The sequence below is a fragment of the Mesoplodon densirostris genome, chromosome 1 (assembly GCF_025265405.1).
Source record: "Mesoplodon densirostris isolate mMesDen1 chromosome 1, mMesDen1 primary haplotype, whole genome shotgun sequence".
Taxonomy (NCBI): domain Eukaryota; kingdom Metazoa; phylum Chordata; class Mammalia; order Artiodactyla; family Ziphiidae; genus Mesoplodon; species Mesoplodon densirostris.
Window position 1 is genome coordinate 245,539,529 of NC_082661.1, and position 23,872 is coordinate 245,563,400.

A 23,872-nucleotide genomic window follows, 5' to 3' on the forward strand; every position below is an offset into this window, starting at 1 on the left:
CCCCTCAAGTTTGTCTCACTACTTCTTGTTCCTGTTTTTATTTTATTTTTTTATTTTCTATTACAGCAAGTTTGATTACAATGTTTGGCTTGTTGTAGGTGTAGAAGATGTGGTTCTTTTACACATATACAGATGTCTGTTCTTCCTGGGATCCTTTTCCCATGTACGTTAGGACAGAATGTTGAGTAGTCTTCTCTTGGTATTCCGTAGGTCTTTGGTGATTTTATATGTCACCTGTGTTTGATTATGTCTGTTAACCCCGATATCGTAATGAAACCAATCCTCACACCTTTCCATTGGTGAACCATAAGTTTGTTTAATGAATCTGTGATTGCCCTTCTCCGTGGAAATATCTGCCCTGGTATCCATTTTTAGGTAACACCTATAAGTGATATGATACGATATGTGTCTTTCACTTTCTGACTTACTCCAAGTCACGTGATTACCTCTAGACTCATCTACGGGGCTGCAAATGGCATTGTGTCCTTTTTTTCCTTGGCTTCTATTCTGCCTTAGCGAGGTCCATTTTCAACAATGTGATTCCCTGAGGGTTGTGGATTAGCTGACCTGGGCAGCCTTACCCTGCCGGCCGGCCCTCCCCAGGTGTGCCTGGTTGAGGTCAATATAAACAGCGCTCCAGGCAGCAATAGCCCCTGAAGTTGTGCCTGACTCCATATTCTCTGCCCCGTCAGCAGTCTCAGGGCTGTGCTGGTGGGAGGGAGTGAGGGGCCAAGGCTTTGTTGGTGGCCCGGTGTGAGTGGGGCTCTGCTGGCCTTTCTGCAGGAGTTGCCAGGCTGCCACCTGTAAAGAAGAGGATGTGTCACCCATACCTTCCGATGGAATTTCTCTCCGGACAGAGGTGAGGAAGGAAAAAAGCAGTGGGGGCCGGGACAGGAGTGGTATCTCAGGCAGGGCAATAGAAAGCTTCCAGAAGAGCGCCCGGGGCCAGGACCATCCTGGCTGGCCTGCAGGCACCAAGTTGGCCTGCGTGCTGTCGCTGGTGTGGCTCCACGGCCCTTCCTCTAGGCTTTCAAGCCCTTGTACATATTCAGGTGTTTTACCTGGGAAGGGTGGGAACAGTTCAGCTGCAGCTGGCCTGGGGCTCAGCTCACGTTTACTCACTAATGCCTCAGCACGGTCCCCCAGCTTTGCAATGAGGACGCTCCTTGCATGGGGGGTGGGTTGCTGGCTGTATGGGAGGTGATTCCCCACCTCTGACCAATTTCAGAATTGTTTACTGCTGGAGCAAGTGCCCTGATAGGGTTTCCCTCTGTATAACTGGTGGGTTCAGGGTTTTTTTTTCTTTTATGGTTCAAGTTAGATTTGATTCCTCTTTTATGTATTTATAGATATAAGCATGGAAATAATTCATTCCTATAAATACATCTGTGTGAAGGGAAGAACTTTTTTCTGTTTTATTTTAAAATTTTATTTTTTAAAATTTTGAAATTTAATTTTATTTATTTGTTTATACAGCAGGTTATTATTAGTTATGTATTTTATGCATATACATGTATACAGGTCAATCCCAATCTCCCAACTCATCCCACCACCACCACCCCATGGCTTCGCACACTTGGTGTCCATACGTTTGTTCTCTACCTCTGTGTCTCTATTTCTTCCCTGCAAACCAGTTCATCTGTACCATTTTTTAGGTTCCACATATATGCATTAATATACAATATTTGTTTTCCTCTTTCTGACTTACTTCATTCTGTATGACAGTCTCTAGATCCATCGATGTCTCTACAAATGACCCAGTTTCATTCCTTTTTATGGCTGAGTAATATTCCATTTTATATATGTACCACATCTTTATCCATTCATCTGTCTGTGGGCATTTAGCTTGCTTCCATTACCTGGCTATTGTAAATAGTGCTGCAATGATCATTGTGGTGAATGTGCCTTTTTGATTTATGGTTTTCTCTGGGTATGTGCCCAGAAGTGGGATTGCTGGATCAGATGGTAATTCTATTTCTAGTTTTTTTAAGGAAACTCCATACTGTTCTCCATAGTGACTGTATCAATTTACATCCCCACCAATAGTGGAAGAGGGCTCCTTTTGTCCACACCCTCCCCAGAATTTGTTGTTTGTAGATTTTCTGATGATGCCGATTTTAACAGGTGTGGGGTGATACCTCATTGTAGTTTTTTTTTTTTTTTTTTTTTTTTTTTTTTTTTTTTAAAGGTGTGTGTATTTTATTTTATTTATTTATTTATGGCTGTGTTGGGTCTTCGTTTCCGTGCGAGGGCTTTCTCTAATTGCGGCGAGCGGGGGCCATTCTTCATCGCGGTGCGCGGGCCTCTCACTATCGCGGCCTCTCCCGTTGCGGAGCACAGGCTCCAGACGCGCAGGCTCAGTAATTGTGGCTCACGGGGCCAGCTGCTCCGCGGCATGTGGGACCCTCCCAGACCAGGGCCCGAACCCATGTCCCCTGCATTGGCAGGCAGACTCTCAACCACTGCACCACCAGGGAAGCCCCTCATTGTAGTTTTGATTTGCATTTCTCTAATAATTAGTGCTGTTGAGCAGCTTTTCATGTGCGTCTTGGCCATCTCTGTGTCTTCTTTGAAGAAACGTCTCTTTAGATCTTCTGCCCATTTTTGTATTGGGTTGTTTGTTTTTTTAATAGTAAGCTGCATGAGCTGTTTATATATATATATATTGGAGATTAAACCTTTGTCCATTGATTCATTTGCAACGATTTTCGCCCATTCTGAGGGATGCCTTTTTCCATTCCCGTTTTTTGAACAAAAAAGGAAAGAAAGAAGAAGAAGCAGAACACTAATGTGCGTAAAATATGCCTTTTGAAATGGTCGTTTTGAAATATGGACGTCCTTTGAATTTTTTGGTCGATATGTGACCCCAGGATTTGTTTTCAGGGCAGGTGTCATTTACAGGCCTGCAATGATTTTGAATATCAACTGACCATTAGCGCTGGGATTAAAGCTGCTGTTGCGTGAAACGGCCACAAGGTGGCAGCAGTTCTCCCTTACCAAATCTGGTTACTAGAGCAACAGAGCCTCAATGGAAGTCGTGTTCTAGATTGGAATTTAGAATGGAATGTGCCAGGAGAAAGCCCCTCAAGTTTGTCTCACTACTTCTTGTTCCTGTTTTTATTTTATTTTTTTATTTTCTATTACAGCAAGTTTGATTACAATGTTTGGCTTGTTGTAGGTGTAGAAGATGTGGTTCTTTTACACATATACAGATGTCTGTTCTTCCTGGGATCCTTTTCCCATGTACGTTAGGACAGAATGTTGAGTAGTCTTCTCTTGGTATTCCGTAGGTCTTTGGTGATTTTATAGGTCACCTGTGTTTGATTATGTCTGTTAACCCCGATATCGTAATGAAACCAATCCTCACACCTTTCCATTGGTGAACCATAAGTTTGTTTAATGAATCTGTGATTGCCCTTCTCCATGGAAATATCTGCCCTGGTATCCATTTTTAGGTAACACCTATAAGTGATATGATACGATATGTGTCTTTCACTTTCTGACTTACTCCAAGTCACGTGATTACCTCTAGACTCATCTACGGGGCTGCAAATGGCATTGTGTCCTTTTTTTCCTTGGCTTCTATTCTGCCTTAGCGAGGTCCATTTTCAACAATGTGATTCCCTGAGGGTTGTGGATTAGCTGACCTGGGCAGCCTTACCCTGCCGGCCGGCCCTCCCCAGGTGTGCCTGGTTGAGGTCAATATAAACAGCGCTCCAGGCAGCAATAGCCCCTGAAGTTGTGCCTGACTCCATATTCTCTGCCCCGTCAGCAGTCTCAGGGCTGTGCTGGTGGGAGGGAGTGAGGGGCCAAGGCTTTGTTGGTGGCCCGGTGTGAGTGGGGCTCTGCTGGCCTTTCTGCAGGAGTTGCCAGGCTGCCACCTGTAAAGAAGAGGATGTGTCACCCATACCTTCCGATGGAATTTCTCTCCGGACAGAGGTGAGGAAGGAAAAAAGCAGTGGGGGCTGGGACAGGAGGGGTATCTCAGGCAGGGCAATAGAAAGCTTCCAGAAGAGCGCCCGGGGCCAGGACCATCCTGGCTGGCCTGCAGGCACCAAGTTGGCCTGCGTGCTGTCGCTGGTGTGGCTCCACGGCCCTTCCTCTAGGCTTTCAAGCCCTTGTACATATTCAGGTGTTTTACCTGGGAAGGGTGGGAACAGTTCAGCAGCAGCTGGCCTGGGGCTCAGCTCACGTTTACTCACAGCTGCCTCAGCAGGGTCCCCCAGCTTTGCAATGAGGACGCTCCTTGCATGGGGGGTGGTTTGCTGGCTGTTTGGGAGGTGATTCCCCACCTCTGACCAATTTCAGAATTGTTTACTGCTGGAGCAAGTGCCCTGATAGGGTTTCCCTCTGTATAACTGGTGGGTTCAGGTTTTTTTTTTTCTCTTATGGTTCAAGTTAGATTTGATTCCTCTTTTATGTATTTATAGATATAAGCATGGAAATAATTCATTCCTATAAATACATCTGTGTGAAGGGAAGAACTTTTTTCTGTTTTATTTTAAAATTTTATTTTTTAAAATTTTGAAATTTAATTTTATTTATTTGTTTATACAGCAGGTTATTATTAGTTATGTATTTTATGCATATACATGTATACAGGTCAATCCCAATCTCCCAACTCATCCCACCACCACCACCCCATGGCTTCCCACACTTGGTGTCCATACGTTTGTTCTCTACCTCTGTGTCTCTATTTCTTCCCTGAAAACCAGTTCATCTGTACCATTTTTAGGTTCCACATATATGCATTAATATACAATATTTGTTTTCCTCTTTCTGACTTACTTCATTCTGTATGACAGTCTCTAGATCCATTGATGTCTCTACAAATGACCCAGTTTCATTCCTTTTTATGGCTGTGTAATATTCCATTTTATATATGTACCACATCTTTATCCATTCATTTGTCTGTGGGCATTTAGCTTGCTTCCATTACCTGGCTATTGTAAATAGTGCTGCAATGATCATTGTGGTGAATGTGCCTTTTTGATTTATGGTTTTCTCTGGGTATGTGCCCAGAAGTGGGATTGCTGGATCAGATGGTAATTCTATTTCTAGTTTTTTTTAAGGAAACTCCATACTGTTCTCCATAGTGACTGTATCAATTTACATCCCCACCAATAGTGGAAGAGGGCTCCTTTTGTCCACACCCTCCCCAGAATTTGTTGTTTGTAGATTTTCTGATGATGCCGATTTTAACAGGTGTGGGGTGATACCTCATTGTAGTTTTGATTTGCATTTCTCTAATAATTAGTGCTGTTGAGCAGCTTTTCATGTGCGTCTTGGCCATCTCTGTGTCTTCTTTGAAGAAACGTCTCTTTAGATCTTCTGCCCATTTTTGTATTGGGTTGTTTGTTTTTTTAATAGTAAGCTGCATGAGCTGTTTATATATATATTGGAGATTAAATCTTTGTCCATTGATTCATTTGCAACGATTTTCGCCCATTCTGAGGGATGCCTTTTTCCATTCCTGTTTTTTGAACAAAAAAGGAAAGAAAGAAAAAGAAGCAGAACACTAATGTGCGTAAAATATGCCTTTTGAAATGGTCGTTTTGAAATATGGACGTCCTTTGAATTTTTTGGTCGATATGTGACCCCAGGATTTGTTTTCAGGGCAGGTGTCATTTACAGGCCTGCAATGATTTTGAATATCAACTGACCATTAGCGCTGGGATTAAAGCTGCTGTTGCGTGAAACGGCCACAAGGTGGCAGCAGTTCTCCCTTACCAAATCTGGTTACTAGAGCAACAGAGCCTCAATGGAAGTCGTGTTCTAGATTGGAATTTAGAATGGAATGTGCCAGGAGAAAGCCCCTCAAGTTTGTCTCACTACTTCTTGTTCCTGTTTTTATTTTATTTTTTTATTTTCTATTACAGCAAGTTTGATTACAATGTTTGGCTTGTTGTAGGTGTAGAAGATGTGGTTCTTTTACACATATACAGATGTCTGTTCTTCCTGGGATCCTTTTCCCATGTACGTTAGGACAGAATGTTGAGTAGTCTTCTCTTGGTATTCCGTAGGTCTTTGGTGATTTTATATGTCACCTGTGTTTGATTATGTCTGTTAACCCCGATATCGTAATGAAACCAATCCTCACTCCTTTCCATTGGTGAACCATAAGTTTGTTTAATGAATCTGTGATTGCCCTTTTCCGTGGAAATATCTGCCCTGGTATCCATTTTTAGGTAACACCTATAAGTGATATGATACGATATGTGTCTTTCACTTTCTGACTTACTCCAAGTCACGTGATTACCTCTAGACTCATCTACGGGGCTGCAAATGGCATTGTGTCCTTTTTTTCCTTGGCTTCTATTGTGCCTTAGCGAGGTCCATTTTCAACAATGTGATTCCCTGAGGGTTGTGGATTAGCTGACCTGGGCAGCCTTACCCTGCCGGCCGGCCCTCCCCAGGTGTGCCTGGTTGAGGTCAATATAAACAGCGCTCCAGGCAGCAATAGCCCCTGAAGTTGTGCCTGACTCCATATTCTCTGCCCCGTCAGCAGTCTCAGGGCTGTGCTGGTGGGAGGGAGTGAGGGGCCAAGGCTTTGTTGGTGGCCCGGTGTGAGTGGGGCTCTGCTGGCCTTTCTGCAGGAGTTGCCAGGCTGCCACCTGTAAAGAAGAGGATGTGTCACCCATACCTTCCGATGGAATTTCTCTCCGGACAGAGGTGAGGAAGGAAAAAAGCAGTGGGGGCCGGGACAGGAGTGGTATCTCAGGCAGGGCAATAGAAAGCTTCCAGAAGAGCGCCCGGGGCCAGGACCATCCTGGCTGGCCTGCAGGCACCAAGTTGGCCTGCGTGCTGTCGCTGGTGTGGCTCCACGGCCCTTCCTCTAGGCTTTCAAGCCCTTGTACATATTCAGGTGTTTTACCTGGGAAGGGTGGGAACAGTTCAGCTGCAGCTGGCCTGGGGCTCAGCTCACGTTTACTCACTGATGCCTCAGCACGGTCCCCCAGCTTTGCAATGAGGACGCTCCTTGCATGGGGGGTGGGTTGCTGGCTGTATGGGAGGTGATTCCCCACCTCTGACCAATTTCAGAATTGTTTACTGCTGGAGCAAGTGCCCTGATAGGGTTTCCCTCTGTATAACTGGTGGGTTCAGGGTTTTTTTTTCTTTTATGGTTCAAGTTAGATTTGATTCCTCTTTTATGTATTTATAGATATAAGCATGGAAATAATTCATTCCTATAAATACATCTGTGTGAAGGGAAGAACTTTTTTCTGTTTTATTTTAAAATTTTATTTTTTAAAATTTTGAAATTTAATTTTATTTATTTGTTTATACAGCAGGTTATTATTAGTTATGTATTTTATGCATATACATGTATACAGGTCAATCCCAATCTCCCAACTCATCCCACCACCACCACCCCATGGCTTCCCACACTTGGTGTCCATACGTTTGTTCTCTACCTCTGTGTCTCTATTTCTTCCCTGCAAACCAGTTCATCTGTACCATTTTTAGGTTCCACATATATGCATTAATATACAATATTTGTTTTCCTCTTTCTGACTTACTTCATTCTGTATGACAGTCTCTAGATCCATCGATGTCTCTACAAATGACCCAGTTTCATTCCTTTTTATGGCTGAGTAATATTCCATTTTATATATGTACCACATCTTTATCCATTCATCTGTCTGTGGGCATTTAGCTTGCTTCCATTACCTGGCTATTGTAAATAGTGCTGCAATGATCATTGTGGTTAATGTGCCTTTTTGATTTATGGTTTTCTCTGGGTATGTGCCCAGAAGTGGGATTGCTGGATCAGATGGTAATTCTATTTCTAGTTTTTTTAAGGAAACTCCATACTGTTCTCCATAGTGACTGTATCAATTTACATCCCCACCAATAGTGGAAGAGGGCTCCTTTTGTCCACACCCTCCCCAGAATTTGTTGTTTGTAGATTTTCTGATGATGCCGATTTTAACAGGTGTGGGGTGATACCTCATTGTAGTTTTGATTTGCATTTCTCTAATAATTAGTGCTGTTGAGCAGCTTTTCATGTGCGTCTTGGCCATCTCTGTGTCTTCTTTGAAGAAACGTCTCTTTAGATCTTCTGCCCATTTTTGTATTGGGTTGTTTGTTTTTTTAATAGTAAGCTGCATGAGCTGTTTATATATATATTGGAGATTAAACCTTTGTCCATTGATTCATTTGCAACGATTTTCGCCCATTCTGAGGGATGCCTTTTTCCATTCCCGTTTTTTGAACAAAAAAGGAAAGAAAGAAAAAGAAGCAGAACACTAATGTGCGTAAAATATGCCTTTTGAAATGGTCGTTTTGAAATATGGACGTCCTTTGAATTTTTTGGTCGATATGTGACCCCAGGATTTGTTTTCAGGGCAGGTGTCATTTACAGGCCTGCAATGATTTTGAATATCAACTGACCATTAGCGCTGGGATTAAAGCTGCTGTTGCGTGAAACGGCCACAAGGTGGCAGCAGTTCTCCCTTACCAAATCTGGTTACTAGAGCAACAGAGCCTCAATGGAAGTCGTGTTCTAGATTGGAATTTAGAATGGAATGTGCCAGGAGAAAGCCCCTCAAGTTTGTCTCACTACTTCTTGTTCCTGTTTTTATTTTATTTTTTTCTTTTCTATTACAGCAAGTTTGATTACAATGTTTGGCTTGTTGTAGGTGTAGAAGATGTGGTTCTTTTACACATATACAGATGTCTGTTCTTCCTGGGATCCTTTTCCCATGTACGTTAGGACAGAATGTTGAGTAGTCTTCTCTTGGTATTCCGTAGGTCTTTGGTGATTTTATATGTCACCTGTGTTTGATTATGTCTGTTAACCCCGATATCGTAATGAAACCAATCCTCACTCCTTTCCATTGGTGAACCATAAGTTTGTTTAATGAATCTGTGATTGCCCTTCTCCGTGGAAATATCTGCCCTGGTATCCATTTTTAGGTAACACCTATAAGTGATATGATATGATATGTGTCTTTCACTTTCTGACTTACTCCAAGTCACGTGATTACCTCTAGACTCATCTACGGGGCTGCAAATGGCATTGTGTCCTTTTTTTCCTTGGCTTCTATTGTGCCTTAGCGAGGTCCATTTTCAACAATGTGATTCCCTGAGGGTTGTGGATTAGCTGACCTGGGCAGCCTTACCCTGCCGGCCGGCCCTCCCCAGGTGTGCCTGGTTGAGGTCAATATAAACAGCGCTCCAGGCAGCAATAGCCCCTGAAGTTGTGCCTGACTCCATATTCTCTGCCCCGTCAGCAGTCTCAGGGCTGTGCTGGTGGGAGGGAGTGAGGGGCCAAGGCTTTGTTGGTGGCCCGGTGTGAGTGGGGCTCTGCTGGCCTTTCTGCAGGAGTTGCCAGGCTGCCACCTGTAAAGAAGAGGATGTGTCACCCATACCTTCCGATGGAATTTCTCTCCGGACAGAGGTGAGGAAGGAAAAAAGCAGTGGGGGCCGGGACAGGAGTGGTATCTCAGGCAGGGCAATAGAAAGCTTCCAGAAGAGCGCCCGGGGCCAGGACCATCCTGGCTGGCCTGCAGGCACCAAGTTGGCCTGCGTGCTGTCGCTGGTGTGGCTCCACGGCCCTTCCTCTAGGCTTTCAAGCCCTTGTACATATTCAGGTGTTTTACCTGGGAAGGGTGGGAACAGTTCAGCTGCAGCTGGCCTGGGGCTCAGCTCACGTTTACTCACTGATGCCTCAGCACGGTCCCCCAGCTTTGCAATGAGGACGCTCCTTGCATGGGGGGTGGGTTGCTGGCTGTATGGGAGGTGATTCCCCACCTCTGACCAATTTCAGAATTGTTTACTGCTGGAGCAAGTGCCCTGATAGGGTTTCCCTCTGTATAACTGGTGGCTTCAGGGTTTTTTTTTCTTTTATGGTTCAAGTTAGATTTGATTCCTCTTTTATGTATTTATAGATATAAGCATGGAAATAATTCATTCCTATAAATACATCTGTGTGAAGGGAAGAACTTTTTTCTGTTTTATTTTAAAATTTTATTTTTTAAAATTTTGAAATTTAATTTTATTTATTTGTTTATACAGCAGGTTATTATTAGTTATGTATTTTATGCATATACATGTATACAGGTCAATCCCAATCTCCCAACTCATCCCACCACCACCACCCCATGGCTTCCCACACTTGGTGTCCATACGTTTGTTCTCTACCTCTGTGTCTCTATTTCTTCCCTGCAAACCAGTTCATCTGTACCATTTTTAGGTTCCACATATATGCATTAATATACAATATTTGTTTTCCTCTTTCTGACTTACTTCATTCTGTATGACAGTCTCTAGATCCATCGATGTCTCTACAAATGACCCAGTTTCATTCCTTTTTATGGCTGAGTAATATTCCATTTTATATATGTACCACATCTTTATCCATTCATCTGTCTGTGGGCATTTAGCTTGCTTCCATTACCTGGCTATTGTAAATAGTGCTGCAATGATCATTGTGGTGAATGTGCCTTTTTGATTTATGGTTTTCTCTGGGTATGTGCCCAGAAGTGGGATTGCTGGATCAGATGGTAATTCTATTTCTAGTTTTTTTAAGGAAACTCCATACTGTTCTCCATAGTGACTGTATCAATTTACATCCCCACCAATAGTGGAAGAGGGCTCCTTTTGTCCACACCCTCCCCAGAATTTGTTGTTTGTAGATTTTCTGATGATGCCGATTTTAACAGGTGTGGGGTGATACCTCATTGTAGTTTTGATTTGCATTTCTCTAATAATTAGTGCTGTTGAGCAGCTTTTCATGTGCGTCTTGGCCATCTCTGTGTCTTCTTTGAAGAAACGTCTCTTTAGATCTTCTGCCCATTTTTGTATTGGGTTGTTTGTTTTTTTAATAGTAAGCTGCATGAGCTGTTTATATATATATATTGGAGATTAAACCTTTGTCCATTGATTCATTTGCAACGATTTTCGCCCATTCTGAGGGATGCCTTTTTCCATTCCCGTTTTTTGAACAAAAAAGGAAAGAAAGAAAAAGAAGCAGAACACTAATGTGCGTAAAATATGCCTTTTGAAATGGTCGTTTTGAAATATGGACGTCCTTTGAATTTTTTGGTCGATATGTGACCCCAGGATTTGTTTTCAGGGCAGGTGTCATTTACAGGCCTGCAATGATTTTGAATATCAACTGACCATTAGCGCTGGGATTAAAGCTGCTGTTGCGTGAAACGGCCACAAGGTGGCAGCAGTTCTCCCTTACCAAATCTGGTTACTAGAGCAACAGAGCCTCAATGGAAGTCGTGTTCTAGATTGGAATTTAGAATGGAATGTGCCAGGAGAAAGCCCCTCAAGTTTGTCTCACTACTTCTTGTTCCTGTTTTTATTTTATTTTTTTATTTTCTATTACAGCAAGTTTGATTACAATGTTTGGCTTGTTGTAGGTGTAGAAGATGTGGTTCTTTTACACATATACAGATGTCTGTTCTTCCTGGGATCCTTTTCCCATGTACGTTAGGACAGAATGTTGAGTAGTCTTCTCTTGGTATTCCGTAGGTCTTTGGTGATTTTATATGTCACCTGTGTTTGATTATGTCTGTTAACCCCGATATCGTAATGAAACCAATCCTCACACCTTTCCATTGGTGAACCATAAGTTTGTTTAATGAATCTGTGATTGCCCTTTTCCGTGGAAATATCTGCCCTGGTATCCATTTTTAGGTAACACCTATAAGTGATATGATACGATATGTGTCTTTCACTTTCTGACTTACTCCAAGTCACGTGATTACCTCTAGACTCATCTACGGGGCTGCAAATGGCATTGTGTCCTTTTTTTCCTTGGCTTCTATTCTGCCTTAGCGAGGTCCATTTTCAACAATGTGATTCCCTGAGGGTTGTGGATTAGCTGACCTGGGCAGCCTTACCCTGCCGGCCGGCCCTCCCCAGGTGTGCCTGGTTGAGGTCAATATAAACAGCGCTCCAGGCAGCAATAGCCCCTGAAGTTGTGCCTGACTCCATATTCTCTGCCCCGTCAGCAGTCTCAGGGCTGTGCTGGTGGGAGGGAGTGAGGGGCCAAGGCTTTGTTGGTGGCCCGGTGTGAGTGGGGCTCTGCTGGCCTTTCTGCAGGAGTTGCCAGGCTGCCACCTGTAAAGAAGAGGATGTGTCACCCATACCTTCCGATGGAATTTCTCTCCGGACAGAGGTGAGGAAGGAAAAAAGCAGTGGGGGCCGGGACAGGAGTGGTATCTCAGGCAGGGCAATAGAAAGCTTCCAGAAGAGCGACCGGGGCCAGGACCATCCTGGCTGGCCTGCAGGCACCAAGTTGGCCTGCGTGCTGTCGCTGGTGTGGCTCCACGGCCCTTCCTCTAGGCTTTCAAGCCCTTGTACATATTCAGGTGTTTTACCTGGGAAGGGTGGGAACAGTTCAGCTGCAGCTGGCCTGGGGCTCAGCTCACGTTTACTCACTGATGCCTCAGCAGGGTCCCCCAGCTTTGCAATGAGGACGCTCCTTGCATGGGGGGTGGTTTGCTGGCTGTTTGGGAGGTGATTCCCCACCTCTGACCAATTTCAGAATTGTTTACTGCTGGAGCAAGTGCCCTGATAGGGTTTCCCTCTGTATAACTGGTGGGTTCAGGTTTTTTTTTTTCTCTTATGGTTCAAGTTAGATTTGATTCCTCTTTTATGTATTTATAGATATAAGCATGGAAATAATTCATTCCTATAAATACATCTGTGTGAAGGGAAGAACTTTTTTCTGTTTTATTTTAAAATTTTATTTTTTAAAATTTTGAAATTTAATTTTATTTATTTGTTTATACAGCAGGTTATTATTAGTTATGTATTTTATGCATATACATGTATACAGGTCAATCCCAATCTCCCAACTCATCCCACCACCACCACCCCATGGCTTCCCACACTTGGTGTCCATACGTTTGTTCTCTACCTCTGTGTCTCTATTTCTTCCCTGCAAACCAGTTCATCTGTACCATTTTTAGGTTCCACATATATGCATTAATATACAATATTTGTTTTCCTCTTTCTGACTTACTTCATTCTGTATGACAGTCTCTAGATCCATCGATGTCTCTACAAATGACCCAGTTTCATTCCTTTTTATGGCTGAGTAATATTCCATTTTATATATGTACCACATCTTTATCCATTCATCTGTCTGTGGGCATTTAGCTTGCTTCCATTACCTGGCTATTGTAAATAGTGCTGCAATGATCATTGTGGTGAATGTGCCTTTTTGATTTATGGTTTTCTCTGGGTATGTGCCCAGAAGTGGGATTGCTGGATCAGATGGTAATTCTATTACTAGTTTTTTTAAGGAAACTCCATACTGTTCTCCATAGTGACTGTATCAATTTACATCCCCACCAATAGTGGAAGAGGGCTCCTTTTGTCCACACCCTCCCCAGAATTTGTTGTTTGTAGATTTTCTGATGATGCCGATTTTAACAGGTGTGGGGTGATACCTCATTGTAGTTTTGATTTGCATTTCTCTAATAATTAGTGCTGTTGAGCAGCTTTTCATGTGCGTCTTGGCCATCTCTGTGTCTTCTTTGAAGAAACGTCTCTTTAGATCTTCTGCCCATTTTTGTATTGGGTTGTTTGTTTTTTTAATAGTAAGCTGCATGAGCTGTTTATATATATATATATTGGAGATTAAACCTTTGTCCATTGATTCATTTGCAACGATTTTCGCCCATTCTGAGGGATGCCTTTTTCCATTCCCGTTTTTTGAACAAAAAAGGAAAGAAAGAAAAAGAAGCAGAACACTAATGTGCGTAAAATATGCCTTTTGAAATGGTCGTTTTGAAATATGGACGTCCTTTGAATTTTTTGGTCGATATGTGACCCCAGGATTTGTTTTCAGGGCAGGTGTCATTTACAGGCCTGCAATGATTTTGAATATCAACTGACCATTAGCGCTGGGATTAAAGCTGCTGTTGCGTGAAACGGCCACAAGGTGGCAGCAGTTCTCCCTTACCAAATCTGGTTACTAGAGCAACAGAGCCTCAATGGAAGTCGTGTTCTAGATTGGAATTTAGAATGGAATGTGCCAGGAGAAAGCCCCTCAAGTTTGTCTCACTACTTCTTGTTCCTGTTTTTATTTTATTTTTTTATTTTCTATTACAGCAAGTTTGATTACAATGTTTGGCTTGTTGTAGGTGTAGAAGATGTGGTTCTTTTACACATATACAGATGTCTGTTCTTCCTGGGATCCTTTTCCCATGTACGTTAGGACAGAATGTTGAGTAGTCTTCTCTTGGTATTCCGTAGGTCTTTGGTGATTTTATAGGTCACCTGTGTTTGATTATGTCTGTTAACCCCGATATCGTAATGAAACCAATCCTCACACCTTTCCATTGGTGAACCATAAGTTTGTTTAATGAATCTGTGATTGCCCTTCTCCGTGGAAATATCTGCCCTGGTATCCATTTTTAGGTAACACCTATAAGTGATATGATACGATATGTGTCTTTCACTTTCTGACTTACTCCAAGTCACGTGATTACCTCTAGACTCATCTACGGGGCTGCAAATGGCATTGTGTCCTTTTTTTCCTTGGCTTCTATTCTGCCTTAGCGAGGTCCATTTTCAACAATGTGATTCCCTGAGGGTTGTGGATTAGCTGACCTGGGCAGCCTTACCCTGCCGGCCGGCCCTCCCCAGGTGTGCCTGGTTGAGGTCAATATAAACAGCGCTCCAGGCAGCAATAGCCCCTGAAGTTGTGCCTGACTCCATATTCTCTGCCCCGTCAGCAGTCTCAGGGCTGTGCTGGTGGGAGGGAGTGAGGGGCCAAGGCTTTGTTGGTGGCCCGGTGTGAGTGGGGCTCTGCTGGCCTTTCTGCAGGAGTTGCCAGGCTGCCACCTGTAAAGAAGAGGATGTGTCACCCATACCTTCCGATGGAATTTCTCTCCGGACAGAGGTGAGGAAGGAAAAAAGCAGTGGGGGCTGGGACAGGAGGGGTATCTCAGGCAGGGCAATAGAAAGCTTCCAGAAGAGCGCCCGGGGCCAGGACCATCCTGGCTGGCCTGCAGGCACCAAGTTGGCCTGCGTGCTGTCGCTGGTGTGGCTCCACGGCCCTTCCTCTAGGCTTTCAAGCCCTTGTACATATTCAGGTGTTTTACCTGGGAAGGGTGGGAACAGTTCAGCAGCAGCTGGCCTGGGGCTCAGCTCACGTTTACTCACAGCTGCCTCAGCAGGGTCCCCCAGCTTTGCAATGAGGACGCTCCTTGCATGGGGGGTGGTTTGCTGGCTGTTTGGGAGGTGATTCCCCACCTCTGACCAATTTCAGAATTGTTTACTGCTGGAGCAAGTGCCCTGATAGGGTTTCCCTCTGTATAACTGGTGGGTTCAGGTTTTTTTTTTTCTCTTATGGTTCAAGTTAGATTTGATTCCTCTTTTATGTATTTATAGATATAAGCATGGAAATAATTCATTCCTATAAATACATCTGTGTGAAGGGAAGAACTTTTTTCTGTTTTATTTTAAAATTTTATTTTTTAAAATTTTGAAATTTAATTTTATTTATTTGTTTATACAGCAGGTTATTATTAGTTATGTATTTTATGCATATACATGTATACAGGTCAATCCCAATCTCCCAACTCATCCCACCACCACCACCCCATGGCTTCCCACACTTGGTGTCCATACGTTTGTTCTCTACCTCTGTGTCTCTATTTCTTCCCTGAAAACCAGTTCATCTGTACCATTTTTAGGTTCCACATATATGCATTAATATACAATATTTGTTTTCCTCTTTCTGACTTACTTCATTCTGTATGACAGTCTCTAGATCCATCGATGTCTCTACAAATGACCCAGTTTCATTCCTTTTTATGGCTGTGTAATATTCCATTTTATATATGTACCACATCTTTATCCATTCATCTGTCTGTGGGCATTTAGCTTGCTTCCATTACCTGGCTATTGTAAATAGTGCTGCAATGATCATTGTGGTGAATGTGCCTTTTTGATTTATGGTTTTCTCTGGGTATGTGCCCAGAAGTGGGATTGCTGGATCAGATGGTAATTCTATTTCTAGTTTTTTTTAAGGAAACTCCATACTGTTCTCCATAGTGACTGTATCAATTTACATCCCCACCAATAGTGGAAGAGGGCTCCTTTTGTCCACACCCTCCCCAGAATTTGTTGTTTGTAGATTTTCTGATGATGCCGATTTTAACAGGTGTGGGGTGATACCTCATTGTAGTTTTGATTTGCATTTCTCTAATAATTAGTGCTGTTGAGCAGCTTTTCATGTGCGTCTTGGCCATCTCTGTGTCTTCTTTGAAGAAACGTCTCTTTAGATCTTCTGCCCATTTTTGTATTGGGTTGTTTGTTTTTTTAATAGTAAGCTGCATGAGCTGTTTATATATATATTGGAGATTAAATCTTTGTCCATTGATTAATTTGCAACGATTTTCGCCCATTCTGAGGGATGCCTTTTTCCATTCCTGTTTTTTGAACAAAAAAGGAAAGAAAGAAAAAGAAGCAGAACACTAATGTGCGTAAAATATGCCTTTTGAAATGGTCGTTTTGAAATATGGACGTCCTTTGAATTTTTTGGTCGATATGTGACCCCAGGATTTGTTTTCAGGGCAGGTGTCATTTACAGGCCTGCAATGATTTTGAATATCAACTGACCATTAGCGCTGGGATTAAAGCTGCTGTTGCGTGAAACGGCCACAAGGTGGCAGCAGTTCTCCCTTACCAAATCTGGTTACTAGAGCAACAGAGCCTCAATGGAAGTCGTGTTCTAGATTGGAATTTAGAATGGAATGTGCCAGGAGAAAGCCCCTCAAGTTTGTCTCACTACTTCTTGTTCCTGTTTTTATTTTATTTTTTTCTTTTCTATTACAGCAAGTTTGATTACAATGTTTGGCTTGTTGTAGGTGTAGAAGATGTGGTTCTTTTACACATATACAGATGTCTGTTCTTCCTGGGATCCTTTTCCCATGTACGTTAGGACAGAATGTTGAGTAGTCTTCTCTTGGTATTCCGTAGGTCTTTGGTGATTTTATATGTCACCTGTGTTTGATTATGTCTGTTAACCCCGATATCGTAATGAAACCAATCCTCACTCCTTTCCATTGGTGAACCATAAGTTTGTTTAATGAATCTGTGATTGCCCTTCTCCGTGGAAATATCTGCCCTGGTATCCATTTTTAGGTAACACCTATAAGTGATATGATATGATATGTGTCTTTCACTTTCTGACTTACTCCAAGTCACGTGATTACCTCTAGACTCATCTACGGGGCTGCAAATGGCATTGTGTCCTTTTTTTCCTTGGCTTCTATTGTGCCTTAGCGAGGTCCATTTTCAACAATGTGATTCCCTGAGGGTTGTGGATTAGCTGACCTGGGCAGCCTTACCCTGCCGGCCGGCCCTCCCCAGGTGTGCCTGGTTGAGGTCAATATAAACAGCGCTCCAGGCAGCAATAGCCCCTGAAGTTGTGCCTGACTCCATATTCTCTGCCCCGTCAGCAGTCTCAGGGCTGTGCTGGTGGGAGGGAGTGAGGGGCCAAGGCTTTGTTGGTGGCCCGGTGTGAGTGGGGCTCTGCTGGCCTTTCTGCAGGAGTTGCCAGGCTGCCACCTGTAAAGAAGAGGATGTGTCACCCATACCTTCCGATGGAATTTCTCTCCGGACAGAGGTGAGGAAGGAAAAAAGCAGTGGGGGCCGGGACAGGAGTGGTATCTCAGGCAGGGCAATAGAAAGCTTCCAGAAGAGCGCCCGGGGCCAGGACCATCCTGGCTGGCCTGCAGGCACCAAGTTGGCCTGCGTGCTGTCGCTGGTGTGGCTCCACGGCCCTTCCTCTAGGCTTTCAAGCCCTTGTACATATTCAGGTGTTTTACCTGGGAAGGGTGGGAACAGTTCAGCTGCAGCTGGCCTGGGGCTCAGCTCACGTTTACTCACTGATGCCTCAGCACGGTCCCCCAGCTTTGCAATGAGGACGCTCCTTGCATGGGGGGTGGGTTGCTGGCTGTATGGGAGGTGATTCCCCACCTCTGACCAATTTCAGAATTGTTTACTGCTGGAGCAAGTGCCCTGATAGGGTTTCCCTCTGTATAACTGGTGGCTTCAGGGTTTTTTTTTCTTTTATGGTTCAAGTTAGATTTGATTCCTCTTTTATGTATTTATAGATATAAGCATGGAAATAATTCATTCCTATAAATACATCTGTGTGAAGGGAAGAACTTTTTTCTGTTTTATTTTAAAATTTTATTTTTTAAAATTTTGAAATTTAATTTTATTTATTTGTTTATACAGCAGGTTATTATTAGTTATGTATTTTATGCATATACATGTATACAGGTCAATCCCAATCTCCCAACTCATCCCACCACCACCACCCCATGGCTTCCCACACTTGGTGTCCATACGTTTGTTCTCTACCTCTGTGTCTCTATTTCTTCCCTGCAAACCAGTTCATCTGTACCATTTTTAGGTTCCACATATATGCATTAATATACAATATTTGTTTTCCTCTTTCTGACTTACTTCATTCTGTATGACAGTCTCTAGATCCATCGATGTCTCTACAAATGACCCAGTTTCATTCCTTTTTATGGCTGAGTAATATTCCATTTTATATATGTACCACATCTTTATCCATTCATCTGTCTGTGGGCATTTAGCTTGCTTCCATTACCTGGCTATTGTAAATAGTGCTGCAATGATCATTGTGGTGAATGTGCCTTTTTGATTTATGGTTTTCTCTGGGTATGTGCCCAGAAGTGGGATTGCTGGATCAGATGGTAATTCTATTTCTAGTTTTTTTAAGGAAACTCCATACTGTTCTCCATAGTGACTGTATCAATTTACATCCCCACCAATAGTGGAAGAGGGCTCCTTTTGTCCACACCCTCCCCAGAATTTGTTGTTTGTAGATTTTCTGATGATGCCGATTTTAACAGGTGTGGGGTGATACCTCATTGTAGTTTTGATTTGCATTTCTCTAATAATTAGTGCTGTTGAGCAGCTTTTCATGTGCGTCTTGGCCATCTCTGTGTCTTCTTTGAAGAAACGTCTCTTTAGATCTTCTGCCCATTTTTGTATTGGGTTGTTTGTTTTTTTAATAGTAAGCTGCATGAGCTGTTTATATATATATTGGAGATTAAACCTTTGTCCATTGATTCATTTGCAACGATTTTCGCCCATTCTGAGGGATGCCTTTTTCCATTCCCGTTTTTTGAACAAAAAAGGAAAGAAAGAAAAAGAAGCAGAACACTAATGTGCGTAAAATATGCCTTTTGAAATGGTCGTTTTGAAATATGGACGTCCTTTGAATTTTTTGGTCGATATGTGACCCCAGGATTTGTTTTCAGGGCAGGTGTCATTTACAGGCCTGCAATGATTTTGAATATCAACTGACCATTAGCGCTGGGATTAAAGCTGCTGTTGCGTGAAACGGCCACAAGGTGGCAGCAGTTCTCCCTTACCAAATCTGGTTACTAGAGCAACAGAGCCTCAATGGAAGTCGTGTTCTAGATTGGAATTTAGAATGGAATGTGCCAGGAGAAAGCCCCTCAAGTTTGTCTCACTACTTCTTGTTCCTGTTTTTATTTTATTTTTTTATTTTCTATTACAGCAAGTTTGATTACAATGTTTGGCTTGTTGTAGGTGTAGAAGATGTGGTTCTTTTACACATATACAGATGTCTGTTCTTCCTGGGATCCTTTTCCCATGTACGTTAGCACAGAATGTTGAGTAGTCTTCTCTTGGTATTCCGTAGGTCTTTGGTGATTTTATATGTCACCTGTGTTTGATTATGTCTGTTAACCCCGATATCGTAATGAAACCAATCCTCACACCTTTCCATTGGTGAACCATAAGTTTGTTTAATGAATCTGTGATTGCCCTTCTCCGTGGAAATATCTGCCCTGGTATCCATTTTTAGGTAACACCTATAAGTGATATGATACGATATGTGTCTTTCACTTTCTGACTTACTCCAAGTCACGTGATTACCTCTAGACTCATCTACGGGGCTGCAAATGGCATTGTGTCCTTTTTTTCCTTGGCTTCTATTCTGCCTTAGCGAGGTCCATTTTCAACAATGTGATTCCCTGAGGGTTGTGGATTAGCTGACCTGGGCAGCCTTACCCTGCCGGCCGGCCCTCCCCAGGTGTGCCTGGTTGAGGTCAATATAAACAGCGCTCCAGGCAGCAATAGCCCCTGAAGTTGTGCCTGACTCCATATTCTCTGCCCCGTCAGCAGTCTCAGGGCTGTGCTGGTGGGAGGGAGTGAGGGGCCAAGGCTTTGTTGGTGGCCCGGTGTGAGTGGGGCTCTGCTGGCCTTTCTGCAGGAGTTGCCAGGCTGCCACCTGTAAAGAAGAGGATGTGTCACCCATACCTTCCGATGGAATTTCTCTCCGGACAGAGGTGAGGAAGGAAAAAAGCAGTGGGGGCCGGGACAGGAGTGGTATCTCAGGCAGGGCAATAGAAAGCTTCCAGAAGAGCGCCCGGGGCCAGGACCATCCTGGCTGGCCTGCAGGCACCAAGTTGGCCTGCGTGCTGTCGCTGGTGTGGCTCCACGGCCCTTCCTCTAGGCTTTCAAGCCCTTGTACATATTCAGGTGTTTTACCTGGGAAGGGTGGGAACAGTTCAGCTGCAGCTGGCCTGGGGCTCAGCTCACGTTTACTCACTAATGCCTCAGCACGGTCCCCCAGCTTTGCAATGAGGACGCTCCTTGCATGGGGGGTGGGTTGCTGGCTGTATGGGAGGTGATTCCCCACCTCTGACCAATTTCAGAATTGTTTACTGCTGGAGCAAGTGCCCTGATAGGGTTTCCCTCTGTATAACTGGTGGGTTCAGGGTTTTTTTTTCTTTTATGGTTCAAGTTAGATTTGATTCCTCTTTTATGTATTTATAGATATAAGCATGGAAATAATTCATTCCTATAAATACATCTGTGTGAAGGGAAGAACTTTTTTCTGTTTTATTTTAAAATTTTATTTTTTAAAATTTTGAAATTTAATTTTATTTATTTGTTTATACAGCAGGTTATTATTAGTTATGTATTTTATGCATATACATGTATACAGGTCAATCCCAATCTCCCAACTCATCCCACCACCACCACCCCATGGCTTCGCACACTTGGTGTCCATACGTTTGTTCTCTACCTCTGTGTCTCTATTTCTTCCCTGCAAACCAGTTCATCTGTACCATTTTTTAGGTTCCACATATATGCATTAATATACAATATTTGTTTTCCTCTTTCTGACTTACTTCATTCTGTATGACAGTCTCTAGATCCATCGATGTCTCTACAAATGACCCAGTTTCATTCCTTTTTATGGCTGAGTAATATTCCATTTTATATATGTACCACATCTTTATCCATTCATCTGTCTGTGGGCATTTAGCTTGCTTCCATTACCTGGCTATTGTAAATAGTGCTGCAATGATCATTGTGGTGAATGTGCCTTTTTGATTTATGGTTTTCTCTGGGTATGTGCCCAGAAGTGGGATTGCTGGATCAGATGGTAATTCTATTTCTAGTTTTTTTAAGGAAACTCCATACTGTTCTCCATAGTGACTGTATCAATTTACATCCCCACCAATAGTGGAAGAGGGCTCCTTTTGTCCACACCCTCCCCAGAATTTGTTGTTTGTAGATTTTCTGATGATGCCGATTTTAACAGGTGTGGGGTGATACCTCATTGTAGTTTTTTTTTTTTTTTTTTTTTTTTTTTTTTTTTTTTAAAGGTGTGTGTATTTTATTTTATTTATTTATTTATGGCTGTGTTGGGTCTTCGTTTCCGTGCGAGGGCTTTCTCTAATTGCGGCGAGCGGGGGCCATTCTTCATCGCGGTGCGCGGGCCTCTCACTATCGCGGCCTCTCCCGTTGCGGAGCACAGGCTCCAGACGCGCAGGCTCAGTAATTGTGGCTCACGGGGCCAGCTGCTCCGCGGCATGTGGGACCCTCCCAGACCAGGGCCCGAACCCATGTCCCCTGCATTGGCAGGCAGACTCTCAACCACTGCACCACCAGGGAAGCCCCTCATTGTAGTTTTGATTTGCATTTCTCTAATAATTAGTGCTGTTGAGCAGCTTTTCATGTGCGTCTTGGCCATCTCTGTGTCTTCTTTGAAGAAACGTCTCTTTAGATCTTCTGCCCATTTTTGTATTGGGTTGTTTGTTTTTTTAATAGTAAGCTGCATGAGCTGTTTATATATATATATATTGGAGATTAAACCTTTGTCCATTGATTCATTTGCAACGATTTTCGCCCATTCTGAGGGATGCCTTTTTCCATTCCCGTTTTTTGAACAAAAAAGGAAAGAAAGAAGAAGAAGCAGAACACTAATGTGCGTAAAATATGCCTTTTGAAATGGTCGTTTTGAAATATGGACGTCCTTTGAATTTTTTGGTCGATATGTGACCCCAGGATTTGTTTTCAGGGCAGGTGTCATTTACAGGCCTGCAATGATTTTGAATATCAACTGACCATTAGCGCTGGGATTAAAGCTGCTGTTGCGTGAAACGGCCACAAGGTGGCAGCAGTTCTCCCTTACCAAATCTGGTTACTAGAGCAACAGAGCCTCAATGGAAGTCGTGTTCTAGATTGGAATTTAGAATGGAATGTGCCAGGAGAAAGCCCCTCAAGTTTGTCTCACTACTTCTTGTTCCTGTTTTTATTTTATTTTTTTATTTTCTATTACAGCAAGTTTGATTACAATGTTTGGCTTGTTGTAGGTGTAGAAGATGTGGTTCTTTTACACATATACAGATGTCTGTTCTTCCTGGGATCCTTTTCCCATGTACGTTAGGACAGAATGTTGAGTAGTCTTCTCTTGGTATTCCGTAGGTCTTTGGTGATTTTATAGGTCACCTGTGTTTGATTATGTCTGTTAACCCCGATATCGTAATGAAACCAATCCTCACACCTTTCCATTGGTGAACCATAAGTTTGTTTAATGAATCTGTGATTGCCCTTCTCCATGGAAATATCTGCCCTGGTATCCATTTTTAGGTAACACCTATAAGTGATATGATACGATATGTGTCTTTCACTTTCTGACTTACTCCAAGTCACGTGATTACCTCTAGACTCATCTACGGGGCTGCAAATGGCATTGTGTCCTTTTTTTCCTTGGCTTCTATTCTGCCTTAGCGAGGTCCATTTTCAACAATGTGATTCCCTGAGGGTTGTGGATTAGCTGACCTGGGCAGCCTTACCCTGCCGGCCGGCCCTCCCCAGGTGTGCCTGGTTGAGGTCAATATAAACAGCGCTCCAGGCAGCAATAGCCCCTGAAGTTGTGCCTGACTCCATATTCTCTGCCCCGTCAGCAGTCTCAGGGCTGTGCTGGTGGGAGGGAGTGAGGGGCCAAGGCTTTGTTGGTGGCCCGGTGTGAGTGGGGCTCTGCTGGCCTTTCTGCAGGAGTTGCCAGGCTGCCACCTGTAAAGAAGAGGATGTGTCACCCATACCTTCCGATGGAATTTCTCTCCGGACAGAGGTGAGGAAGGAAAAAAGCAGTGGGGGCCGGGACAGGAGTGGTATCTCAGGCAGGGCAATAGAAAGCTTCCAGAAGAGCGCCCGGGGCCAGGACCATCCTGGCTGGCCTGCAGGCACCAAGTTGGCCTGCGTGCTGTCGCTGGTGTGGCTCCACGGCCCTTCCTCTAGGCTTTCAAGCCCTTGTACATATTCAGGTGTTTTACCTGGGAAGGGTGGGAACAGTTCAGCTGCAGCTGGCCTGGGGCTCAGCTCACGTTTACTCACTGATGCCTCAGCACGGTCCCCCAGCTTTGCAATGAGGACGCTCCTTGCATGGGGGGTGGGTTGCTGGCTGTATGGGAGGTGATTCCCCACCTCTGACCAATTTCAGAATTGTTTACTGCTGGAGCAAGTGCCCTGATAGGGTTTCCCTCTGTATAACTGGTGGCTTCAGGGTTTTTTTTTCTTTTATGGTTCA